Consider the following 26,726-nt stretch of genomic DNA (forward strand, 5'->3'; position numbering starts at 1 on the left):
AACAGATCCTGTGTATTGTAGATGTGTAATGACACTTGTTTCACACATCAAAACATTCTGAAAGGGAGGAAGAAATAAAGTTCTATGTAAAGGTTTTTTGTTGAAACAGCCTCTAAGTGAAATAGAGGAAAGTGTGGTAAAACAGTCAAAAGTCAATGAAGAAAATGATGATAATTAAACAAAAAATAGCAATTAAGTTGATCAATAAAGTTACATATCATAAGTAATGTGTAAGGTCAAATTTGCATTTAAATGTAGTGTTAAGTGATTAGAGAGTAAGTTATGGTCAGCAATAGAACACGAAATGAAAACCTTCTCCACCAGCATCTTTGCCTGACCTTGAAGGTAAATAATATTTCATAAGCAATTTCTTTACATTCTTTCTTATTTTCTAGAAATATATCTATTTGTTATTTATAAAGTACATTTCCATATTTAAGAGCATACATGTAAAACAAAAAAAAACTTGTGTGTTTTTTGGGGGGGCCAGAATTGATTAATTGCATTTCATTAATTTAAATAGGGAAAATTGATTTCACACATGAACAAATTGAATTACAAGCTTGGCCATGGAATGAATTAAACTCTTGTATCAAGGTGCCACTGTGTATGCCTAACCTATCCTTTGGAGAAGGAACAAGGGATACTATAAAGAAATCTAGATTTGAAGACAGAAGATGTTTCAAAAACCAGCTCCTCCTCTTATACTGTCTGTCTAAACTTGTTTTAACTTCTCTCTCTCTCTCTCTCTCTCTCTCTCTCTCTCTCTCTCTCTCTCTCTCTCTCTCTCTCTCTCTCTCTCTCTCTCTCTCTCTGGGCCTGCTTCTTCATTTGTACAATCAGAGTGCCAGCCTATATGACCTCCAAAGTACTTTCCAGATCTAGATCTATGATTGTACTTCTTCCAACACCAATCATTCATGTACTATTCATCAGAGAACTAGGCTTTCACAGACCCCTACTAGAAACAAGTTATATAACCCAATGATAATTGGTTATAATATCATCTTCCAGTATGAAACAGTACATTTGGAGTCAAAATGACAGGAATGATTGTAGGTCATATTATGTTTAACAACCGAAAAATGATTATTAAACATTTCTGAATATCTTTTTTTTTTGTACCTTACCTTCAATCTTAGAATCAATACTGGATATTAGTTACAAAGCATAAGAGTATAAGAACTAGACATAGGGATTAGGTGACTTGCCTAAGGTCACACAGCTGGGAAGGATCTGAGGCCAAATGTGAACCCAGGACCTCCCATTTCAAGGCCTGCTCTCTGCCCTACTGAAAATACTTTTAAACTAAAATTTAAAATAATGACCAAGGTAACAGATGGACATATTTATAATTAATTTAATAAAATTAAAATATAATTTAATAATTATAATTAATAATATTAATTTAATATTAATAGATTCTAAAGCCATTTTAAAGAACTAATGATGCAGGGGGTAGGTGGGTGGCTTAGGAGATGGAGAGCCAGGCTTAGAGACAAGAGGTCCTAGGTTCAAATTTGACCTTAGACACTTCCTAGCTGTGTGACCTTAGGCAAGTCACTTAACCCTCATTGCCTAGCCCTTACCACTCCTCTGCCTTGGGACTAATATAGAGTATCGATTCTAAGGTGGAAGGCAGGGTTCTAAAAAACCAAAAAGAACTAATGATGCAAATAGATAATGACTCTTAATTTATCAAACAACCCACCAGTAACACATTATACCTCATTAGGAAAATAAAATATGGAAATTTAACTCTCAAAGTGGTTTACAGATGAAATTAAGAGTTGCTAATGCCTACTCCCAAAAAACCACCATGTATTTGCCCATATACATTTATATATTTTATACATATTTATCTTTGTTCCTATCTCTCCTATCATCTTACAATTACCACCTCCTATAATGTCAAGTCCTTAAGGGAAGGCTTATTTTGTTTTTAGGCAAATAGATAGTGTTGAGGATTATAGCTTTGAAAATTTTCTAAAATCTGATTTATTTTTCATTCAGACCAAGGATTCCACTGATGTTGGGAAATCTTAGTGGAAAAGAACTCTCATTTCCAATGTTCAGGGTCAACTGAGTGGAGAGAGTGCCTGAGTTAGGAAGACCTGAATTTAAATGCTACCTCAGACACACATATTGGCTATGTGACCGCTGGGCAAGTCATTAAGTCATTAATCAGTTTCCTCATTTATAAAATGGGGATGATGACAGCACCTACCTCACAGGGTGGGTGTGAGGATCAAAAGACATAAGAGATTTAAAGCATTTTGCAAATCCTAAAGTGCTATATAAATGCTAGCTAATATGATTATTTTCATCTTATATTCAAAGAGACTAAAGGGTGATTGGGAACATAGTATCGTCTTAAATGCTTGCTGATAGAATTAATGAGACTATTACTACAGATTTTTCTAAAAATAAAATCAGATTGCTTTCCCTACCCTCCCACCCCCATTTGAGAGACACTCTGGGGGTGTGGAGGAAATAAGCATTACAAAGGATATTACAATAAATGAATATAGAATTTAAAGCCCTGAGAACTTCTTCAACAAAATGAAGTTTTAAGTATAAAATACAAAGATGAACAAGTTTAATTTAGGTAACTAAACTTAGGGTACATAGGACATAAGTAAGCATATGATATGTGTGTCAATACACTTTTACAAGAAGAATAAGCCCTACCCTATTGCTTATAATGGTAACAGGATGTCATAGTTAGGTGATTAATGGAAAAGAGAAGTAGAATCTAATTGTGAAAACACATTAGAGAATGCCTGACAGCTGTGCATGAAACAGTTTTACAAATCTCAACAAGCATTTCCCAAAGGAGCAGTGATATCATTTGGTATTTTTCTTTATGCCATTTTCCAGGTACTTATTATTTACTCTGTTGCCACTGCTATGAATTTAACTAGTGCACCGAATTTAATTACAAGGAATATTATTTTACACTCATTTATACATAAACAATGAAATAATTCAGATTAATGAAACAAGGAACAATCATTTGACTTCAGGCTGATGGAAGAGAAATGAGGTATAATTCTTTTGTACTGTGTTTTAGGGCACTGACAACTATCAATAAAGCAGATTCTCTAAACACTTAAACTATTCCCTGGTGGTGATGTGAAAACTTAATGGGAGCATTAGTTCCTAAAAACTATCACGGTACTAATTAGTTAGCTGTAGCAAGAGTACATTAAATGCTCTCTTTAGTTAATTTATCTACAGAAGAGCCTAACTCACCAGCAGGAAGTAACATGGGTAGTAGGAGAATCTCATTTATTAGAATAATAACTATGTAACCATCCTGTGACATAGCCAAACAATAAACAATTTATAGAATTGTCAAAAGAAGTAGAATTGGAACTCAAAACTTCCATTTTTTTTTATTTCTAACATTCCAATTTCCCTTATAAAAACAGAAAATAGAATGCTGTGCCACAGGAGAATGTAGTTTCTGTTCAAGATTAAATTTATCTTTTGAAACTGGTTTACATAAAAGAAGCAAGAACTGGAGAAAATTCAAAAATTATTTCTAGTAGTTATTTTTAAGCAGAATTCTAGAAGTAGAATACCCTCTAGTGGCAATTTGAGAAGATACAACATAGACTGCTGAATCCTACTAAATATTCCCATACAGAACATAGGGGCTACTTCAAAGAAGAAGAAAATCTTTCATAGGTTCATGGACTTTGAGCTGGAGAAGTCCTGAAAGACCATCTAGTCTTTTCCCGTTGTTTTAAAGATAAGGAAACTGAGGAATAGAAAAGTTAAATGTCAACTTGCTCAGGGTCATTTAGGTATTAAGTATCAGACATAGAATTTGAATCCAGATCCTCTGCAGTTTTTTATCCTCATCAAGACAAAATAAATTATGTGTAGTTAATTTTCATAAGACAATTTCTCCTAGTAGGTTGTCCTAAAAGTCTTAAAAGCACAATTTCTATTTAAAACAACATATACCAAACTTTCTGCCATCAAAATATCTCTTTGGAATTTAGGCAGCTTGCAAAAATGGACGGTTTTCCTCACTTTATGAGCCTTTTACTCTCTCATACAACAAGTCTCTAGCATAATTTATTTGTATGATTTGTATTTTTTAATCTAGATCATGCCCACTCTCAGTAAATTTATAGTTAAAAGACTGTATTACACTACTAGGGCTTGAGTTAGGACTTTTATACTCAAGACATTCTTTTTTAAGTGCCAGTAAAACATACTTTTAAAAGTAAAAAACGAAAAATAGTACACACACACTCATATATCCCTATACTCTTGATCCCGTTCCTTCTAAACTCCCAAGTGAATTTGCTTCATTAGCCTTTCCTCTTCAGCACCTTCAGACTTCATTCTCATTGGATCCTTCCCTCTGCCTTCAAAAATATCCAGAAATCTCAAAAGAACTGTCACTTAACCCTGCTACTACTTTCAGTATCTTGATTCTCCTCAAAGGTTTCTGACATCCTTCTTGGTTACCTTTACTGACTCCTCTTCCTTCTCATCTTTCCCTCCTTCCTCAACCCTTCTCAGTACCTGGTTCTTTGTTTTTTACTTTCTTTGGAGTGCTCATCCATATAGCTTCAACTATCAACAAGCTGATCAGATTTTCTTGAACCCAGCCCTCACCCCATGCTTTGGATCAGTCTACCCCACTTAAAGCTGACATTCACCAGGGTGTAATTCCTAACTTTCTTCTATTCTTATTTATTTATTCATTCATTTATTTAAATAAAAACCCTAACCTTCCATCTAAGAATCAATAATGTGTATTGGTTCCAAGGGTTAAGCAATGGGGGTTAGGTGACTTGCTCAGAGTCATATATCTATGAAGTGTCTGAGGCCAAATTTGAACCCAGGACTTCTTGTCTCTGGGCCTAGCTCTCAATCCACTGAGCCACCCAATTGCCCCCCTTCTCTTCTTTTTATATAACAAATTCTCTTCCATATCCACTTTCATGATTTCATTATCTCTAAGCAGATGACTCCCAAATCTATATCACTGTAACCTCTAGCTCTAGATCTCCACTGAGATGTGTGGGAGCCTCTGCCTTCAGAAACAATTTACTTAAAATATATTATAAAATTTATTGGCCCATGTGAGGCACACAGATTTACTGATAATTATTTAGAATTAGCTTATAACATTCACTTTTTCTTAAGAAGTATTTTGATTGAAAACACTGAATTTGGAACAGGCTTAAAATAACTGTCTAAAGCTGGGTTACTATTTTAGTCCACCACAAGGATTACAGTTCTGAGCAGTATACACAACTACTGATGGTTAAAGAATGAATCCCCTCCACCGATATTCTTGGGAATTGAGAAGGTAACATTATTATTCAGATATTTCAGGAAAATGGCTTAAACCATGAAGACTCACTTTACTCCTATGCCACAAATATCCATTGCTTCATTTTCAGAAAGCCATAAAGTAGGTGGGGAGCCAAAAGGTATAAGAAAACTATAAAGAAAAAGGTTGGAGGATGGTGGATAAGCATGTAGTGAAGGACTTTAAATACTAAAAAGATGGTTTTATATTTGATCCTGTAGGTGAAAATAATTGATAAGATCACCAAGTAAAATAGCATAGAGGGAGAAAACAAAAAGGCCCATAATAGAAAACCCAGAGGGACACCTATAAGTTACTGGGCATGAACCAGATGAAGCAAAGGAAACTGAGGAGTGATCTGATAGGTAGGAGGAAAACCAGGAAAGAATAGTGTTCTGAAAAACTAAAGAAAAGAGAATGTCAAAGAGAAGAGGGTGATGATCCAAAGTGTCAAAGGCTGCAGAGAGGTCAAGAAGGAAGAAAAAATATTTGAGGAAAAAAAATAATTTGATTTGGCTGTTAGTGCCTTTGTAGTTAACTTGGTAACTTTGGAAAGAGTAGGTCTGGCTGAATAATTAGGTCAGAAGCCACATACAAGAAGAGAGCAAGAGAAAAGAAGTGGACCACTTATTGAAGAGAAGTCTTCTCAAGTAGCTTAGTACAAAAGGAAGAAGAGATATGAAATAAGAGTTGGTAGGAATGTATCAAATGAGGGCTTTTTGGGGGTGAAGGAGATATGGGTATGTAAGTGGGGGTGGGAGATGGAGGAGTGTAGATAGACAGGGAGATATTAAAGATAAGTGAGAGATTAGGTCAATGATTTGGACATGCAAATCCAAAAACTTGAAAGCGAACAAATTAAAAATCCCCAGAAGATAACCAAATTAGAGATCCTAAAAATTAAGGGAGAAATTAATAAAATCAAAAGTGATTGAACTAATCAATAAGCCTAGAAGCTGGTATTTTGAAAAAGCAAACAAAATAGACAAAGTACTGGTCAATCTAATAAAAAAGGAAAGAAGAAAATCAAATTAACAGTATCATAGATGAAAAAGGAGAACTCACTTCCAATGAAGAGGAAATTAAAGCAATCTTTAAAAACTATTTTTCCCAACTATGTGGCAATAAATACACCAATCTAGGTGATATGAATGAATATTTACAAAAATACAAATTACCTAGATTAACAGAAGAAGAAATAGAATTCTTAAATAATCCCATATCAGAAAAAGAAATTGAACAGGCTATCAAAGAACTCCCTAAGAAAAAATCCCCAGGGCCTGATGGATTAAAAAGTGAATTCTATCAAACATTCAAAGAACTGCTAATCCCAATACTATGCAAACTATTAGACATAATAAGCAAAGAGGGAGTTCTACCAAATTCCTTTTATGAGACAAATATGTTACTGATTCCAAAGCCAGGCAGGTAAAAAATGGAGAAAGAAAACTACAGACCAATCTCCTTAATGAACATAGATGCAAAAATCTTAAATAGGATACTAGCTAAAAGACTCCAACAAGTTGTCAGGAGGCTTATTCACTTTGATCAGGTGCGATTTATACCAGGAATGCAAGGATGGTTCAATATCAGGAAAACCATCCACATAATTGATCATATCAACAAGCAAACCAACAAAAATCACATGATTACTTCAATAGACGCAGAAAAAGCCTTTGACAAAATACAACGCTCATTCCTATTAAAAACACTAGAAAGTATAGGAATAGAAAGGCCCTTCCTAAAAATAATAAACAGTATATATCTAAAACCATCAGCCAACATCATTTGCAATGGGGACAAACTAGATGCATTCCCAATAAGATTAGGAGTGAAACAAGGATGTCCATTATCACCTTTATTATTTAACATTGTACTAGAAATGCTAGCAGTAGCAATTAGAGAAGAAAAAGAAATTGAAGGTATTAAAATTGGCAATGAGGAGACCAAGCTATTACTCTTTGCAGATGATATGATGGTCTACTTAAAGAATCCTAGAGAATCAACTAAAAAGCTAGTGGAAATAATCAACAACTTTAGCAAAGTTGCAGGATACAAAATAAACCCACATAAGTCATCAGCATTTCTATTTATCTCCAACACATCTCAGCAGCAGGAATTAGAAAGAGAAATTCCATTCAAAATCACCCTAGACAATATAAAATACTTAGGAATCTATCTGCCGAGACAAACACAGGAGCACTTTCCATACAACTAAAACTAGATCTGAGCAATTGGAAAAACATTAACTGCTCATGGGTAGGATGAGCTAACATAATAAAAATGACAATCCTACCCAAAGGTATCTATTTATTTAGTGCCATACCCATTGAACTTCCAAAAAAACTTCTTTACTGAATTAGAAAAAACCATAACAAAGTTCATTTGGAAGAACAAAAGATCAAGGATATCCAGGGAAATAATAAAAAAAAATACAAAGGAAGGTGGCCTTGCAGTACCAGATCTCAAACTATAAAGCAGTGGTCATCAAAACAATTTGGTACTGACTAAGAGACAGAAAGGAGGATCAGTGGAATAGACTTGGTGTAAGTGACCTCAGCAAGACAGTGTATGACAAGTCAAAAGATCCCAGCTTATGGGACAAAAATCCACTATTTGATAAAAACTGATGGAAAAATTGGAAGACAGTGTGGGAGAGATTAGGTTTGGATCAACATCTCACACCCTACACCAAGATAAACTCAGAATGGGTGAATGACATGAACATAAAGAAGGAAACTATAAGTAAATTAGGTGAACACAGAATAGTATACATGTCAGACCTGTGGGAAGGGAATAATTTTAAAACCAAGCAAGACTTAGAGTCATGAAATGTAAAATAAATAATTTTGACTACATCAAATTAAAAAGGTTTTGTACAAACAAAACCAATGCAAAACTATGGGAGTAAAGATACCAAAGAAAAAACCATTGCTTGATTACATGGGTCGAAGGGGATACAATTAGGGATGTAGACTCTGAATGAATATCATAGTGCAAATACCAACAATATGGAAATAAATTCTGGTCAAGGACACATGTAATACCCAGTGGAATTGTGTGTCGGCTATGGGAGGGGAGGGGAAGGGAAGAGGGTGGGGAGAGAGGAATACAAAATGATTTTTGTAACCAGGGAACAATGTTCGAAATTGACCAAATTAAAAAAAAAGAAAAAGAAATAAAAAAAAGAAATGGGAAAAAAACAACAAAACAGTGCCACAATCCTTCCCATAACCCAGGTTCACAACCTGGGTGCAGCCTGACTCCTCATTCATTCTGTATATTCAAGCAATCACCAAATTTTGCCTTTTCTATCTCCAAAACTCCCGCATGTCTCCTTCCCTTGACTCACACACAACCACTACCCTACTTCAAGCCAGTATCAATTTGGTCTTCCTATCTCAGATGTCTCTTCCTTCTAATACATACTCTTCACAGTTGTCCCAGTGGTTTTCCCAAGCTTTAAGTCTGTCCATATCACTAAATATATTTCAATGGCTCTGGGATCAAGCTAAGTCTAGGATTAAATTTAAACTTGGTGGTTTGATATTCAAAGCCCATAAACTTACTCCAAATTACCTTTCTGCCACTAGCCCTTGTCACCTTACTCTTGACCTACTGGAATACTCTGCTGAGTGGTCTCCCTGTTTCAAAGAAATCCTGGCTGTAGTCTATCCCCTGCCCAGGAATCAACCTGACTTAACTTTCACTCTCCATCTCTCCCCCATGTTCAGAAAACTCAAGTGGTTACATATTACTTACAGGATCAAATAAAAAATCCTCTGCTTTTTGAAGCTCTTCATAACCTGACTCTTTCATAACTTTTCTATTCTTCTTATATCTTACTCCTCTCTCCATATAATCAATGTTCACTTAGTGTGACAGACACCCTGTCTCACAATTGAGTATTTTTCACTGGTTGTGTCTAGAACTCTCTTCTTCCTGGTTTCCCTGCTTTCTTTTAATTAATTTAATTAATTTTAATTAATTTAATTAATTTATTAATTAATAATAATAATAAAAATATATATTTATTATATATATTATATATATTTATATATATAAATATATATATAAGTAATATATATATAAATATATATATAAATATATATGTATATTTATATATATATTTATATATATATTACTTATATATATAAATATATATATAAATATATATATAACATATATAATAAATATATATATATAAAATATAATATATATAAATAAATAATAATAATAAATAATAATAAAAAATAAAATAATAAAAAAAATAAAAAAAATAAAAAAAATAAAAAAAAATAAAAAATAAACAAGCCTTTCCCAGGCCTGTTAAATCTTCATGCCTTCCCTTTGAATCTATTATCAGTTTGTCCTGTCTATATCTTGTTTGTACACATGTTTTCCAGTTGTATCCCCCATCAAACCGTGAGCTCCTTGAGAGCTTTTTTTTTTTTGCCTTTATTTGTATCCCAGGAACTCAGTACTTACTTCCATGTAGTGGGAATATGCTTACTGACTAATGCCACCCTTCCTCACTTCAACTTCCTACACTCTACAGTCCAGCTAAATTGGCCTTCTTTGTAGTTACTCAGTCATTCAAAAACTACTAAAATAAACAGAAACAAATAGGAAGTTAAGGTGTGATAGTATTCATTAAGCAGTACCATATGAAAGACAAAGAATGAACTTATAAAGAAAACTAAGTACTGATTTTAAATCACTGCTCACTTTGTTACAGACCAAAGAATGGTTGCCATAAACCATGACTGCGAAAATATGGGTTCAAGACTTTGAATTGCCAAAAGCATAAAGATAATTTTTAGTGTCTTGATTTAAATCAAAAACAAGTGATCGCCATGGGAAAAATTCCCAAATATGAAATACCCAAGTCAGCTGGGTTTTATGGAGATTTTAATTTAAATAAATGAAGGAATTAAAGAAAGGGAGAGAGACAGAGTAAGAGGAAATAGCAGGAAGGCTAGGGCCTAGGCCATTGGCCTAGGCCTTTCTTTTAAGAGAGAAAACTAAGTCAGTCTTTAATCACTCACTACAAGATTTGTTCCAAGCAAAACTCCAGTGTTCAAAGAGACCCTCCAGTTCAGCTCCTGAGCTCAACTAAGTTCAGCCACTGAGAGACCTCCAATTCAGCTTCCTAAGCTGAACTAAGTCCAGAGGCCTCTGACCTCCTTTTATTTATTTTTTTTTGTTTTTATTTGTTTTTTATTTTTTAAGTTCCTTTTTCTTTTCTTTTCTTTTCTTTTTTTTCTTTTTTCTTTTTTTTAAAATATATTTTATTTGATCATTTCCAAGCATTATTCGTTAAAGACATAGATCATTTTCTTTTCCTCCCCCCCACCCCCCATAGCCGACGCGTAAGTCCACTGGGCATTAGATGTTTTCTTGATTTGAACCCATTGCTTTGTTGATAGTATTTGCATTAGAGTGTTCCTTTAGAGTCTGTCCTCTGTCATGTCCCCTCAACCTCTGTATTCAGGCAGTTGCTTTTTCTCGGTGTTTCCACTCCCATAGTTTATCCTTTGCTTATGAATGGTGTTTTTTTCTCCTGGATCCCTGCAAGTTGTTCAGGGACATTACACCACTACTAATGGAGAAGTCCATTACGTTCGATTATACCACAGTGTATTAGTCTCTGTGTACAATGTTCTCCTGGTTCTGCTCCTCTCGCTCTGCATCACTTCCTGGAGGTTGTTCCAGTCTCCATGGAACTTCTCCACTTTATTATTCCTTTTAGCACAATAGTACTCCATCACCAACATATACCACAGTTTGTTCAGCCATTCCCCAATTGATGGGCATCCCCTCGTTTTCCAGTTTTGGGCCACCACAAAGAGCGCAGCTATGAATATTTTTGTACAAGTCTTTGTGTCCATTATCTCTTTGGGGTACAGACCCAGCAGTGCTATGGCTGGGTCAAAGGGTAGATATTCTTTTGTCGCCCTTTGGGCATAGTTCCAAATTGCCCTCCAGAATGGTTGGATCAGTTCACAACTCTACCAGCAATGAATTAATGTCCCTGCTTTGCCACATCCCCTCCAGCATTCATTACTTTCCTTTGCTGTTATGTTAGCCAATCTGCTAGGTGTGAGGTGATACCTCAGAGTTGTTTTGATTTGCATCTCTCTGATTATAAGAGATGTAGAACACTTCTTCATGTGCTTGTTAATAGTTTTGATTTCTTTATCTGAGAACTGCCTATCCATTTCCCTTGCCCATTTATCAATTGGAGAATGGCTTGATTTTTTGTACAATTGATTTAGCTCATTATAAATATGAGTAATTAAACCTTTGTCAGAGGTTTCTATGAAGATTTTTTCCCAATTTGTTGTTTCCCTTCTGATTTTAGTTATATTGGTTTTGTTTGTACAAAAGCTTTTTAGTTTGATGTAGTCAAAATTATTTATTTTACATTTTGTGATTCTTTCTATATCTTGCTTGGTTTTAAAGCCTTTCCCCTCCCAAAGGTCTGACATGTATACTATTCTGTGTTTACCCAATTTACTTATGGTTTCCTTCTTTATGTTTAAGTCACTCACCCATTTTGAATTTATCTTGGTGTAGGGTGTGAGGTGTTGATCTATTCCTAGTCTCTCCCACACTGTCTTCCAATTTTCCCAGCAGTTTTTATCGAATAGTGGATTTTTGTCCCAAAAGCTGGGATCTTTGGGTTTATCGTATACTGTCTTGCTGAGGTCGCTTTCCCCCAGTCTATTCCACTGATCTTCCTGTTTCTTAGCCAGTACCAAATTGTTTTGATGACTGCTGCTTTGTAATATAGTTTTAGGTCAGGGACTGCAAGGCCCTCATCATATGTGTTTTTTTTTTCATTATTTCCCTGGATATCCTTGATCTTTTGTTCTTCCAAATGAACTTTGTTATGTTTTTTTCTAAATCAGTGAAGAAGTATTTTGGTAGTTCAATGGGTATGGCACTAAATAGATAAATAAGTTTGGGTAGGATGGTCATTTTTATTATATTGGCTCGTCCTATCCATGAGCAGTTAATGTTTTTCCATTTGCTCAAGTCTAGTTTTAGTTGTGTGGCGAGTGTTTTGTAGTTGTGTTCATATAGTTCCTGTGTTTGTCTTGGGAGGTAGATTCCTAGGTATTTTATTTTGTCTAAGGTGATTTTGAATGGGATTTCTCTTTCTAGTTCTTGCTGCTGAGCTGTGTTGGAGATATATAGAAAAGCTGATGATTTATGTGGGTTTATTTTGTATCCTGCAACTTTGCTAAAGTTGTTGATTATTTCAATTAGCTTTTTGGTTGAATCTCTAGGATTCTTTAAGTAGACCATCATGTCATCCGCAAAGAGTGATAACTTGGTCTCCTCCTTGCCTATTTTGATGCCTTCAATTCCTTTATCTTCTCTAATTGCTACTGCTAGTGTTTCTAGTACAATGTCAAATAGTAGAGGTGATAATGGGCATCCTTGTTTCACTCCTGATCTTATTGGGAATGCATCTAGTTTATCCCCATTGCAGATGATATTAGCTGTTGGTTTTAGATATATACTGTTTGTTACTTTTAGGAATGACCCTTCTATTCCTATGCTTTCTAGTGTTTTTAATAGGAATGGGTGTTGTATTTTATCAAAGGCTTTTTCTGCATCTATTGAGATAATCATGTGGTTCTTGCTAGTTTGCTTGTTGATGTGGTCAATTATGTGGATGGTTTTCCTAATGTTGAACCAGCCCTGCATCCCTGGTATGAATCCTACTTGATCATGGTGAATGATCCTTCTGATCACTTGCTGGAGTCTTTTTGCTAGTATCCTATTTAAGATTTTTGCATCTATATTCATTAGGGAGATTGGCCTATAGTTTTCTTTCTCTGTTTTTGACCTGCCTGGTTTTGGAATCAGTACCATGTTTGTGTCGTAAAAGGAGTTTAGTAGAACTCCCTCTTTGCTTATTATGTCAAATAGTTTGTATAGTATTGGGATTAACTGTTCTCTGAATGTTTGATAGAATTCACAGGTGAATCCATCAGGCCCTGGGGATTTTTTCTTAGGAAGTTCTTTGATGGCTTGATGGATTTCAATTTCTGATATGGGATTATTTAAGAATTCTATTTCCTCTTCTGTTAGTCTAGGCAGTTTGTATTTTTATATATATTCATCCATTTCTCCTAAATTGGTGTATTTATTGCCATATAATTGGGCAAAGTAATTTCTAATGATTGCCTTAATTTCCTCCTCATTGGAGGTGCTGTCCCCCTTTTCATCTTTAATGCTGTGAATTTGCTTTTCTTCCTTCCTTTTTTTAATTAGATTGACCAGTACTTTGTCTATTTTGTTTGTTTTTTCAAAGTACCAGCTTCTTGTCTTATTTATTAAATCAATAGTTCTATCACTTTCGATTTTATTAATTTCTCCCTTAATTTTTAGGATTTCTAGTTTGGTTTTCTGCTGGGGGGTTTTAATTTGATCGCTTTCGAGTTTTTTCAATTGTATTTCCAATTGATTGATCTCTGCTCTCCCTTGTTAATATAAGCTTTCAGGGATATGAATTTGCCTCTGATTACCACTTTGGCTGCATCCCAAAAGGTTTGAAAGGATGTTTAGCCATTGTCATTTTCCTTGATGAAATTATTAATTGTTTCTATGATTTCTTCTTTAACTAAACAGTTTTGGAGTATCATATTGTTTAATTTCCAATTGGTTTTAGATTTGGTTTTCCATGTACCATTACTAATCATTATTTTTATTGCCTTGTGATCTGAGAAAGCTGCATTCATTATTTCTGCTTTTTTGCATTTGTGTGCTTTGTTTCTGTGACCTAATGTATGGTCAATTTTTGTGAATGTGCCATGTGGTGCTGAGAAGAAGGTGTATTCCTTTTTATCCCTATTTATTTTTCTCCATATGTCTATTAATTCTAATTTTTCTAAGATTTCATTCACTTCTTTTACCTCTTTCTTATTTATTTTTTGATTTGATTTATCTAAATTTGATAATGGTTGGTTTAAGTCTCCCACTAGTATGGTTTTATTGTCTATTTCTTCCTTCAATTCGCCTAGTTTCTCCATTAGAAATTTGGGTGCTTTATTATTTGGTGCATACATGTTGATTAATGATATTTCCTCATTGTCTAAAGTCCCTTTTAACAAAATATAATTACCTTCCCTATCCCTTTTGATCAGGTCTATTTTTGCATTGGCTTTATCAGATATCATGATTACCACTCCTGCCTTCTTTTTATCAGTTGAGGCCCAGAAGGTCTTACTTCATCCTTTAATTCTGACCTTGTGGGTGTCAACCCGCCTCATATGTGTTTCTTGAAGACAACATATGGTAGGGTTTTGGATTCTAATCCAATCTGTTATTTGTCTACATTTTATGGGTGAGTTCATCCCATTCACATTCAAAGTTATGATTATCACTTGTGGATTCCCTGGCATTTTGATATCTTTCCCTAGTTCTGACCTTTCTTCCCTAGCTATATCCTTTTGAAGCAGTGATTTGCTTTAGGTCAGTCCCCCTAGTCCCCTCCCTTGATGTTTCCCTTTTTAGTCCCTCCCTTTTTTTCCCTCCCCCTCCCCCCTCTCTTTCCCTCCCTTTTTGTTCTCCCTCTCCCCCTTCCCCCCCCTTGGTTTTCCCTTCTCCTTACCCTTGTTGGGTAAGATAGAATTCAAGATCCCAATGGATCTGGATGTTTTTCCCTCTCAGAGTTGATTTCCCTGAGATTGAGGTTTAAGTAACCCCCCCCTCTCTTCCTCTCCTTCTTATAGGAGTTTTCTTCCCCTCCCCTTCCCATGTAAATCTTTGTGTGAGAACCATATTCTATTTGGTCTTTCTTTACCCCCTATTTATACATTACATTTCCCCCACATGTTAGTATACATAGATTGATATAAATGTAGTCCTTATAGAAGAGAGTTTGAGTAAAAGAAGAAGATAACATTTTTCCCCTTTCCTTAATATTTACCTTTTTAGGTATTCCTTGCTCTTCGATTTTCAGTATCAAACTTTCCACAGAGCTCTGGTCTTTTCTTTGCAAAGAGTTGGAAGTCTTCTATTTTGTTGAATGCCCATACTTTCCCTTGGAAGTATATAGTCAGTTTTGCTGGGTAGCTGATTCTTGGTTGGAGACCCAGCTCTCTTGCCTTTCTGAAGATCATGTTCCATGCCTTACGATCATTCAGAGTAGAACTTGCAAGGTCTTGTGTGACCCTGATTGGCATTCCTTTATATCTAAATTGTCTTTTTCTGGCTTCCTGTAGGATTTTTTCTTTTGTTTGATAGCTTTGGAATTTGGCAATTACATTCCTGGGAGTTGTCTTTTGGGGGTTTAGTGTAGAAGGTGTTCTGTGAGCTCTGTCAGTGGATGTATTGCCCCCTTGTTCTAGAATCTCTGGGCAATTTTCTTTGATTATATCTTGTATCACCATGTCCAGTTTGGTGTTTATTTCTGGCTTTTCTGGGAGTCCAATTATTCTTAAATTCTCTCTTCTCCCTCTATTTTCCAGATCTATCACCTTGTCGGTGAGATATTTTATGTTCTCTTCTAATTTCTTGGTGTTTTGGCTTTGCTTTATTAGTTCTTGCTTTAAAGCCTGGTTTTCTTTTACAGTTTGGTCAAACTGGTTTTGTAGATGCGTGAATTTCTTTTGCATTATTTCCCACTTTTCCTCCCAGAGGGCTTCCATCTTTTTGGTCATTTCTGATTCAAATTCTTCATGGGTTTGTGGAGAGTTTCTATTTCCTTTGGAAGATTTTGGAGCATTTTCTTGTATATCTTCTTCTATCTGCTCTGTATTTTGTATTTTGGCTCCATAGAATGTGTCCAAAGTCGCCCCTTTCTTCTTATTTTTCTTGGTATTTTGGGGCTTCTGTGCTTCTGTGGAGTTTGCCATCTCTGAATGTGGAGGATTAGCTTTTCTTATCTCTGTCTGGTGTTCAGAGGCTTTAGTCCTGGGCAGATGTTGGTTCTATGAGCTTTCCCTGGGTTAAACTGAATATGCCTCACTGGAACTGGAATGGAAGGGTCGGACCACGAGGCCACACTCTCCCCCCGGCTCGCTTTCCGGAAGTTGCCTTCAGAATCGCTGGCCGTGAGGCTGTTTCGTCGGCCTGCAGGGGGATGGGCTGCAGCTTCCCCAAGCTCCGAGGGCAAGGAGTTTCACTGAGACTTGGATAGCAGGATCCAGCCCATGAGGCTGTCTTGCCCGCCCTGAGGGTTGCTGTTGTTTCGACTAGCTCTCTGCAGCGGGAGCCCCAGGCAGTAACTTTTACTGGGACTCGGGTAGAAGGCCCTGAGGGTTGTTGTTCTGAGGACCCTGCTCTCTGAGCCGGGCCGGGCTGCGGCTTCCCGGAGCCTTGGACTCTGCGCTCCTACCCCTGAGGTCCGAGTGATCTCGGGTTCTGGATTTTGAGGGGAGCCGTACCTTTTGAACCGGGTCCAGGTCCAGGAGGAGGGTTCCCTGGGTCTGTGCTGTTGATCGTTTTGAATTTCGGAGCCTTAGGAGCTTATAGTTTGAGATCGGTCGGGAAGGGTTTTCCGGAGATCTGAACTTTAGCTTTCTCTAAGCCGCCATCTTAACCCCTGACCTCCTTTTAAAGAGAATTTTCTCCTATGTCACCTCCCCTAAATTTTCACTTCTACCAATCATAGTAGATGTTTTCCAAAGGACTGACCATTCTTAATTCACATCTTGTTATCACCTTCTTAATTCACATCTTGTTATCACCTTCTCTGGGTAGACTAAAACGTCTGAGTATTTCAAACCTCTTTGCTAAGGTTGTCCCTTGCAAGTTGCCTGACCTTTTAGTGATTAATTTGACCTTCATAGGTACTTAGCACCCTTTTGTATTAGATCTAAAAATAGACCTAGCTTAAGGGCTTTTGTCTCACTGTAAGTATGAGTTAAGTACTTTTTCATTGTTCAGTAAGGAGTTTTACAACTTTATCTTCCCCTAAGGTATGCCTAAGTATGGGTGGAGTAATTTTAAAGTTCCCAATACATTCCTGATCAAGTAACTCCATTGTTTAAATGGGGAATAGCTTAATCAAACGTTCCAAGGTAGAGTCTGAGAAATTTTAAGATTCACAACTTTTACCTATTTTTCATTGTATACAACAAATATCTACACACACAGAAGTATGCCTCCTGCTAAAAAGCTATTATTATCTATTATTTGAATGTTATATTGAGTATTAAAATTTAATAGTATCTGAAAAAAGAAATGCCCCTGCTTGGTTAGCTATGTTGGTCAATTTAACTAAATGATTATTAACAAATATCATTTACAAGTTTACCATTAGGACATGTACATGGATATTTTGAAAATAATGCAAAATTCAATCACTTTGTTCTGATGTGAAAATATTATTGATATTAAAGGGCTTTTTGGGTGGTTAATAAAAAATTTAAATATTTTTTATTTCATTTTTATCTCATTCTTCTAAAATTTCTATTTTGCATATGGTTATAACATATATATTATCATATTAGAATATACATTATATACACATAGCAGAAGAGAGGGAAGGACAGAGAAGGCTGAAAAAAATTTTTATTGGTGAGATGCCTGATTAAAAAATTTGAAAAACCACTAATTTAGGGATAGACTATTAGATCTAAAATCAAGAAAACCTTGTTTCAAATATTAGAATGTTAGTTCCCTCATTTGTAGGAGGAGGATAATACTTGAAGTATGTATGTAAGTCACAGTATTGTTGTGTGGAAAGGAAAACTAAAGCAAGTTCTGGACTTTCTGCCACTGAGTTGGAACCAATAGCAGTTGGGATGTGAGAGAGAAGATATTGACAAGACTGATAGTTGGTGGGGAAAGGGGCAACTGGGAGTGGCAGTTGGTCTTGTGACTAGCTCTCACTTCTTGGCCCTAGAACTGGAAGGAGTCCCTCTCCAGGTTTCTGGATAGAAGTGCCTCTATTTTCCTGATTTTCCCAACTGTGTGCTCTCCCTGGATATTCCTGTGATTGTGTCATCAACAAAAGGAGTTAAGGGAAGCAGTTTGAACTGTAAGGCCAGTCTTTAGGGGGCATCAGCCTGAAGAGACAGGCCCAACCAGCTCTGAAAGTCAGAACTTTTCTTCCTCTTGCTGTCTACTGCTAAGACTTTTGAAATTAAGAAAGCTAGCACAGATATAGCTTAGACAGGAATAAGAGAAACCCTCTACCAGCCTATGAGGCCTGGCCTCAGGTCAAAAGTTGAGAGAGACTCAAACCTCATCTAGGGAAATCCCTCTTCCCTCTTCTCTGGTACCTCCTCAATCCAAACTTGTTATTCAAATTTATCTTTATTTGAATATCACAGTCAGATAAGAGGACTAACATTTCAGGGGACATAGAGGGAGCTGAACCTCAGGGCAGCCATTCAATTATAAATGGTCCTTATTGGACCCCTGCTGGGTGTCCTTGGTCTGGGGGGAGGCTTGTCCCTCAGGAGGGTCCAGCCTACGTGCTCTGTGGCATCTTCAGCATCAATCCATAGAGAATACACCCCCATAGGCTATCATAAGTGGCCCATTTCTCAGGAACCCCATTTTTCAAAATATAGCCTCTTGGCAGGGGGCATCCCTCTCCTTTTACCTCACCAGCTGCCATATTTCTCCCTTCAATTCCTCCTTTCCCTGCTATAAAACCTTCCGTATCCCCTGTTCATCAATCCCACCCATTTTCCCTATAAATATTAGTTATGAGGGTCAAAATGAAACTATAAAATGCTTTCCAAAATTTAAAGTTCTGTGTGCATGTGTCTATATGTGTGAAAGCATTATTATTCCACAGATACCACTAGTTCAGACTCTCATTTTTTACCTGGGTTATAACTATTTTACTGATTCCAGTTTTTCTTTCTTTCATCTATTTCATGCAGTGTTGATACATTAATTTTCCAAAACTATAGCACTCTGATTATACCCTTTAACTTCTCTTAAAATCCTACTACCTCCCTATTACCAGCTTAATAAATTTCAAACCCTTTTGTCCAGCCTTTAAGGCCTACTATTAATTGAACCATCCTACCTTTCCAATCTTATCACCCAATACACACTTTTATAAACTTTATTTTTCACCCAAATTTAAAATATATAGTTGTTGCCCACATGTTTCCTGGCTTTTTACCTCCAATTGTTTCATGCCATTTCCTTTCTGGGATGTTCTCACCTATTCTCTCTTCTGATTCCTATCCATCCCTCAAAGTCTAGGTCTCCTGCCATTTCCTCCTTGAAGCTTTCCCCTCCCTCCCAAACAAACCCTGAAATCACTTCTCTTTTGGTTATAGCAATCCCCAAAACTTGTTGAAAAGGAAATCAGACCATCTAGTCCAAACATGGCTGAATAAGAATCCTCTCTACAACATATCTCATAAGTGGTCATCCAACTTTTTATTGGAAACTTACAGTGAGGGGTAACCCACTAACTCCTTCCTAAAATGATCCATACCATTTTTTGGATAGGTCAAATCATTAGGAAGTTTTTCTTTATATCAATATTAAAATTCCCTCACTGCATTTTCTACCCACTGCTCCGAATTTTGCCCCCTGGGACTAGGGAAAAAGAGTTGAATCCCTCTTCTATATCACAGCCCTTCACAGACTTGAAGCCAATTATCATGCGTCCTCTTCTTCTGTTCTCTTCCCTTCCAGGTCCTCTCTTTTTCAGGATAAATGAATTTAGTCCCTTCAGCCTATCTTTATATGAAATGTTGGATCTTTAAACATTTTTTGGAATGAATGTAAATCCTATATTCCCTAATAAACAGTAAAGTCTTTAAAAAAACAAACAAACCCTTTCCTTCCACCTTAGAATCAATATTATGTATTGGTTCCAAGGCAGAAGAGTGGTAAAGACCAGGCAATGGGGGTTAAGAGTCTTGCCCAGGGTCACATAAGTAGGAAGTGTTTGAGGCCAGATTTGAAGCTAGAACCTCCTGTTTCTAGGCCTGGCTCTCAATCCACTGAGTCACGTAGCTGCCCCCTAAAGTCTTTTTTTTTTAAACCTTACTTTCTGCCTTAGCAACAACTCAGAAGGGCAACAAGTCAGAAGGGCAAGAGCTAGGCAAACGGGGTTAAGTAACTTGCCCAAAGTCACACAATTAGGAAGTGTTTCAGGCCAAATTTGAACCCAGGTCCTCCTAATCAAAATAATAGTCTTAGGCGGGAAAATTCTTAATGGCTGAGATCATAGCTTATATTTCTTGTCAGCAATATTTTACAGAGTTTTAAATATATAGGTACTAAGTATTCAATAAATATTTGTTGATTAACTTTCATTCGTACAATGACTTCCTGACTATTGGATAGAATTTTGGGTAAAAAAATCTATTCTTTATGGTCCAACAACATATCAGGGAATTTCTCAAAAGCCCCTTTAAATTATAATAATAGTTGAAGAATATCATTGACTGCCAAATTTTAGATGTATAAAGCACCTTAGAGATCTAATTAACAAAATGGAAAAAGTAATTGGAGGTGAGCATTAGCTTCCTATGTTAATAAGATGTGAAATTACCCACAGAAAAGACACTTAAGGTCCAACATTGAATATAATTTTTTTTAAAGTTGTATCACTTGGAATGTTTCAGGAAGAGGCATGCCAGTGAGTAAAAAATCTCATTTAATTAAAGGGGAATTCATTTTGCCCCAACAGATTTTCTTCACCAATTCTTGCTAAGATATTTAAGTGAATGAAAGGCGTTAATTTGAACTGTGTTAAAACAAAAAGAGGTAGAGTTTTCATTTTCCTCCCTTTCTATATAAAATTAACGAGAACTCTCCAAGAATACATCCTGCCCCCCCCCCCCAGTCCCAAATCCAATTCCCATTGGCCTCTTCCTCACCTCACAGGGATAGTCTTTTTTTTTTTTAAACGCTTACCTTTTGTTTTGGAATCAGTACTGTATATTGGTTCCAAAGCAGAAGATAGTAGGGGCTAGGCAATGGAGGTCAAGTGACTTACCCAGAGTCATGCAGCTAGGAAGTGTCTGAGGCCAGATTTGAATCTAAGACCGCCTGTCTCTAGGCCTGGCTCTCTATCCATTGAGTCACCAAGTTGCCCCCTCACAGGTATAGTCTTAATGTTTTTTCAATTTAGGCACTGTTGCAGGTGGCAGATGATTGGTATTGGATCAGACAAATTTCAAGTTCAAGCTGCCTCTATTCACTGTCATTTCCACTGCAACCAGAATTTAGGATACTCCTTTCAGACTGCTATTATTCCCCCTATATTTCTTACCCAGAATTCTCTTCAACACTAAGACAATTCATAGTAGAACAGGTACCTCCATAACTGTGACTGCAGAAAAACTACTTTACAAAAAGATTAAAAACTAATCAGGAATGCAATTACCAATACAAGATGCTGATAGATACATTTCAATTCTGTTTATCTAAGAAATTTAGATTTCCCCTCGATTCTAGATCCTACTGTCTAGTCATTCTAATCTTGGTTTAAAAGTGAATAAAATAATGACATTAACATAAATAGGGATGATAGCTCTAGACATCTTGCTTGTACTTTACGGACTATGTTGGAAAAAAGCAAAACAAAAACAGTAATATTAAAGAAAAGGGAATCAGGAGAAACTTAAGTAAGAAGTAACATAAAAGATGAGTTTTTGATGAAAATTTACAAGAGCTGACTTAAATCGTCCTTTAGGAGAAAGACTTTTTCATTCCTTAACAATGATAATCTCTGAAGTGGTTGAGAGGGGAATCAATGAATTGTATCAATGAGCTAAAGGAACATCAATAAAGACTTTGCTCAAAGCAAATCTGCATTATTAACATTAGCAATTATTTGATCAGATTTAATGTACTTAGACAGGGTCACACTTCCTACACAGTAGAATAGGAAGAACAGTAGAATAAGTATTAAGTCAGAGCTATGTCTCTAACGAGATATAGGTTTTTAAATATGTCTCAATTTCACTGGCTTTCAGTTTCCAATCTATAAAATGATCTTTGAAATTCCTTCTAACTATAAAATGCTATTAATCTGTGGTTTAATTGGGGTGTTATGAAATTTTTACATATTATAATGGAAAGAAAAATAGTACAGACCACACAGTAAATTTACTTGAAGAACATTGCTAGTAATTGAGGCAAATAAAATGAAATGTTAAATTCCACCATCACCATACACTTGCATAGAAGTACTTTGTCAATCAACAGAAATTTTTTGTCACTGATTGTGAACTTTAGATTGCTCTACCCTACTTAGTCAAATAAAATCAAGAATGTCTACACCTTCACTTAAGGATTAAGTCTCTAGGAGGATGGCCTATGATAGACATGTGCTAGCAAATGACAAATCAGAAACAGCTGACAGACTCCTGGGCTATCCTAAGTCAAGCTTAAGCTATCATTGGTACAGGTGAGATGCAGCAAAGTTATATAAAACTATATATATATTTCGTGTCACTTCCTCTCTTCAGCCTCTTTTGCAGTGGAGAGGTGGCTGGGGGCAGTTTGCTGAGCGTCTTGGCATCTTGGCGTGGCGGCAGCTATTGTCCAGTTTAGCGGTAAGTTTCCCTTGATACCATACTGGAGGAAGCCTAGTAACCTAGTTCAGGTGAGGCGTCTTCTCTGAGCTCTCTCAGAGTTTAGGCTGATTTTTCCTCCTTTACCTTCCAAACACTATCCACTTAGAAGCCTCTAATCTTCAGAAACCTTGTGGCAGAGGACTTTGAACTCCCCCTGGCACAGGCCAGGCAGGTGAAATCCTATAACCTTTCCCTCTCTCTTCTCCTTGATCTCTTCCCTCTATATTGATTAAACCACCATAGATTTCCAAACTGACTTGGGTATTTTATTTGGGATATCCCCTGGAGACCAAAAATCAAACTTAGGTCATGACCCTAAATTATCCTTACACTAACAAAAAAAAATAACAATTGAACACTCCAACAAATATTCCATTGTCCACTCCATCTCTTAATTTCCTACTTGAGATTCCCACCCTGCATCTCATCAATTCTCTCCATCCTATAAGGTCACATCAACCCTGAAACTGTAACCCCTGTCCCTGGGGTTCTACCTTCCCTCTGATTGTCAAGGATGAAGGACAGACAGTGGTGAGCTCCTCTGAGATCTTCCATTTGAAGAGGGCACCCAGAAGAGCCACCTCATCATTTCCCATTGGCACTCTCCTGGAACTCATCATGCTCTCAAGCCATGTATCTTATTTTTCTCTCCCTCTGCTTTTCAGTGAGCTCCTTGAGAGCAGGGAGCTATCTTTTGCCTTTCTGTGTACTCCCAGTGTTTAGTGTGATGCCTAGCATGCGATACTTAATATGTTTACTAATCCTTTCTGGAGTATACATAAATATCATTTATTTAACACTAAAAGCAGTTCATATAACACATGGCCCAACTAAGTTTCATGGTTTGGGGGGAGGGTGGGGGAATAGTAGAGTTGAGTTCAAGTCCTACCAGTGGCACATTCTACAAGTGATGTGACAATGGGTAAGTCACAATCTCTGAGTGACTCATATAAATCTCTGAGACCAAAAGTTAAGAATTGTTGCTGACATAAATGTATTTTTCTATTTGAAGAGCTTCCCAGGCCAATGAAATCATAAGTCCACACCCCCAAAGTGTTTAAACAATTCTATACACAAACATTCAATAGTAATAGTAATAATAGCTAACATTTATATAGTATCTATTATGTGCCAGGCACTGTGCTAAGTGATTTACAAATATTATCTTATTTGATCCTCACAACACCCCTGGAAGATAGGTGCTATTATTATCCCCATTTTATAGATAAGGAAATTGAGGCAAACAGATTAAATGGTTTGCTTAGGCACATAGCTAGGAAGTATCTGTGGTCATATTTGACCTTTGAGGTCATAAATACGCTAGGCCCAGATCTCTATCCACTTTGCCACCTAGTTGCCCCTGGAAGTGACACAGTACTTTGTGTAGCATTCCAAGCATATTCACATCTAAGAAATATAAATGATTGTATGGTTATTGTGTCTTCAGACACAAGGTTTGAATTCTGATATTTGTGAATGGACTCTTGACCTAGCCATGCTGCCTTTGCTCAAGGCAAACTCATTAACATTTGGTGCGGGGTCAAATTCCTTTGTAAAAGTGCGGGTTGAAGTCAACACGCCCAAAAGCCATCATTACCTTCCCATCCAATCTGAATTATCTATGCTTTGTTACATATTTGTTGAGTATCTCCCAAGCCACGCTGTAATAAATTCGGAAGGAGGCCCTGTGACTTTCTCTTCTGGTCCTGCAATCTTAAAGTTTTCACTACTGTCCTTCTCCTTTACCTAAGGCCTCCTGGTCGCATGCTTTCTACCTTGGAATTCTTACTTCAACGTGTCTGTAAGCTTCTCACATTTTCCTATCAAGGAGAATGTCATAGGGGATTGTGCCTTCCCTATTCAGTAATATTGACTTGTCTGTTCTCTTATTCTTCACCCATATTCTCAGACTCCTCGCTCCTTCTCGAGTCCCAACCCACAAAGGAAAAATTTCTTTTTGTAACCACCACTAGCAGGTTACACTTTGATCATAGTAATAGTCAAAATGGCCTAGTCAATATTTATTGGACTTTAGAGTCTGGCATACCTAGAAATTCTGCCAAAGACATTTTCTGACATTTCAACCTGGAGAAGTCACTAATCTTTCTGAGATTACATTGATCTAACTCTGAAGGTCATATTGGACGACCACAGCCCAAATTCCATTTCTGATGCTTAGTATTTGTGGGAATTATCATTTATAAAAAGAGGACTTTGGACTAGATAAGGTCTGTTCTAAAGATATAAAATGAGGGTAATAATAGCACCTATGGATTTATAGTGAGGAATAAATGAAATAATTTAAATATTTAATTTAATATTTTTATTTTTTATTAAATTATTATTAAATAATTTAAAATAAAAAAATTAAATAAAAATATGTAAATAACTTGTCAAGTTTTCAAGTACAATATAAATTTCAGCTATCACTATGATTATTTTCTAAAATCTATTAGCTTTAGTTTGACTTTCACTGTAGCTTCTTTCAAAATACTTAAAAAATGATTGTTCAAGTTAATATTTGGGAAATATTCTGCATTCATTCAAGAAGCAAAAATGTAGATTTAGAAGAAAAGGTAAAACATCAATAAGCATTCATATTCAGGATGCTGAAAATCTAACAATAAAAAATGTAATAGTGACATGCTATTTTAAGAAAGAATTAAATAAAAATTGCATTGGCTAAATAGGGGTAACCATTAATGTTAATTATAATTTTGGCAAACTATATTTAGTGGGAAGAATGAGGTTTTTAAAAAAAGCAGCTCTTGGTAAAGAGATCTTTTCTCCTGGCTGATAAAGGGGATGATAGTATGGAATATGGAAAATAGCTATCATATAAAATGAATGGAAGGCAAATGGTTAGGATAAATGTAGAGGAAAGATGGTCTCTGAACTAAGGTCGTTGAAAAAATGAAATTATTTTTGGAATTATTTGCACTGATTCACTATTCAAAGCTTGAAAAAAAGCAAAATAGGAACAGGTTTGTTTTGCTTTCTTATTCCCAAGAAAGGGAAATTATTTAAAAAATCCTCTTAGCATTTTAAAAATTGTCTTTGTAAGCAGTAAATTAAATAGAAAGTTTTCCAAAGAACATGATTCCTTTCACATCTCAAACAAAAAAAATATGAACCATAATGCAGTAAGGACATGCCGGTTCTCTTGGTGCTATTGCCCACAGACATATGTAACCAAAACACAACTTCCTTACTTGTCTCATTGAGCATAGAGTATTCTAATGAATGGAAAGTTTTCCAACTTGGAATGTAAGAAAAGTAGAAATATAGCCTTTCACTAAGGAAAGAAATCATATTCTCTAAGAAGCATTTCTAGTGTCTGCATGCAACTTCTTAATTCTAATTGCAGACTACTCAACTGACTATTTAATACTTGACTAATTATCTTACGTGAATTTCCTCTTTTAAAAGAAAATAAGGAAATTGTATATAAATCAAGGAAAATATATTGTAGTATACTAGAATGAGTAAGATTTTTTTATACTCTACCTGACAGTCACATTAACAGAAGAGAGTTCTCTTGTGTAAACAACCCTTTTTTCCTTCTCTTTAAAAAGTATTTTAATTATATCATGTAATATAAATAATAACATAATATAAAATTGTTATACTATATTAAATCAATATAACATTTATTTTTGTTATGACTACAATTGTCAATAAACAACAACAAAGAAGACTATATAGGAATCTGATCTTCTATTACATGCTATTCTAAAAAAATAAGTATATAATAAATTTAACAAGGTAGTGACTCCTATTTTTCCATTCATCCCACTAATATTACAAATACTAAACTAGCTATTTTAAATTTCAATTCATAAGTAAATCAGTATGTT

The 26,726-nt window shown here is 35.8% G+C and overlaps 1 protein-coding gene across 2 annotated transcripts in view; it reads right to left on the reverse strand.

Moving 5' to 3' along the window:
- The window catches only part of DTNBP1 (dystrobrevin binding protein 1), a 208,979-nt gene that overhangs the window by 137,552 nt on the left and 44,701 nt on the right, over nt 1–26,726 (reverse strand). The window lies entirely within an intron of this gene.

Source organism: Monodelphis domestica, chromosome 3 (assembly GCF_027887165.1).
Source record: "Monodelphis domestica isolate mMonDom1 chromosome 3, mMonDom1.pri, whole genome shotgun sequence".
Lineage (NCBI taxonomy): Eukaryota > Metazoa > Chordata > Mammalia > Didelphimorphia > Didelphidae > Monodelphis > Monodelphis domestica.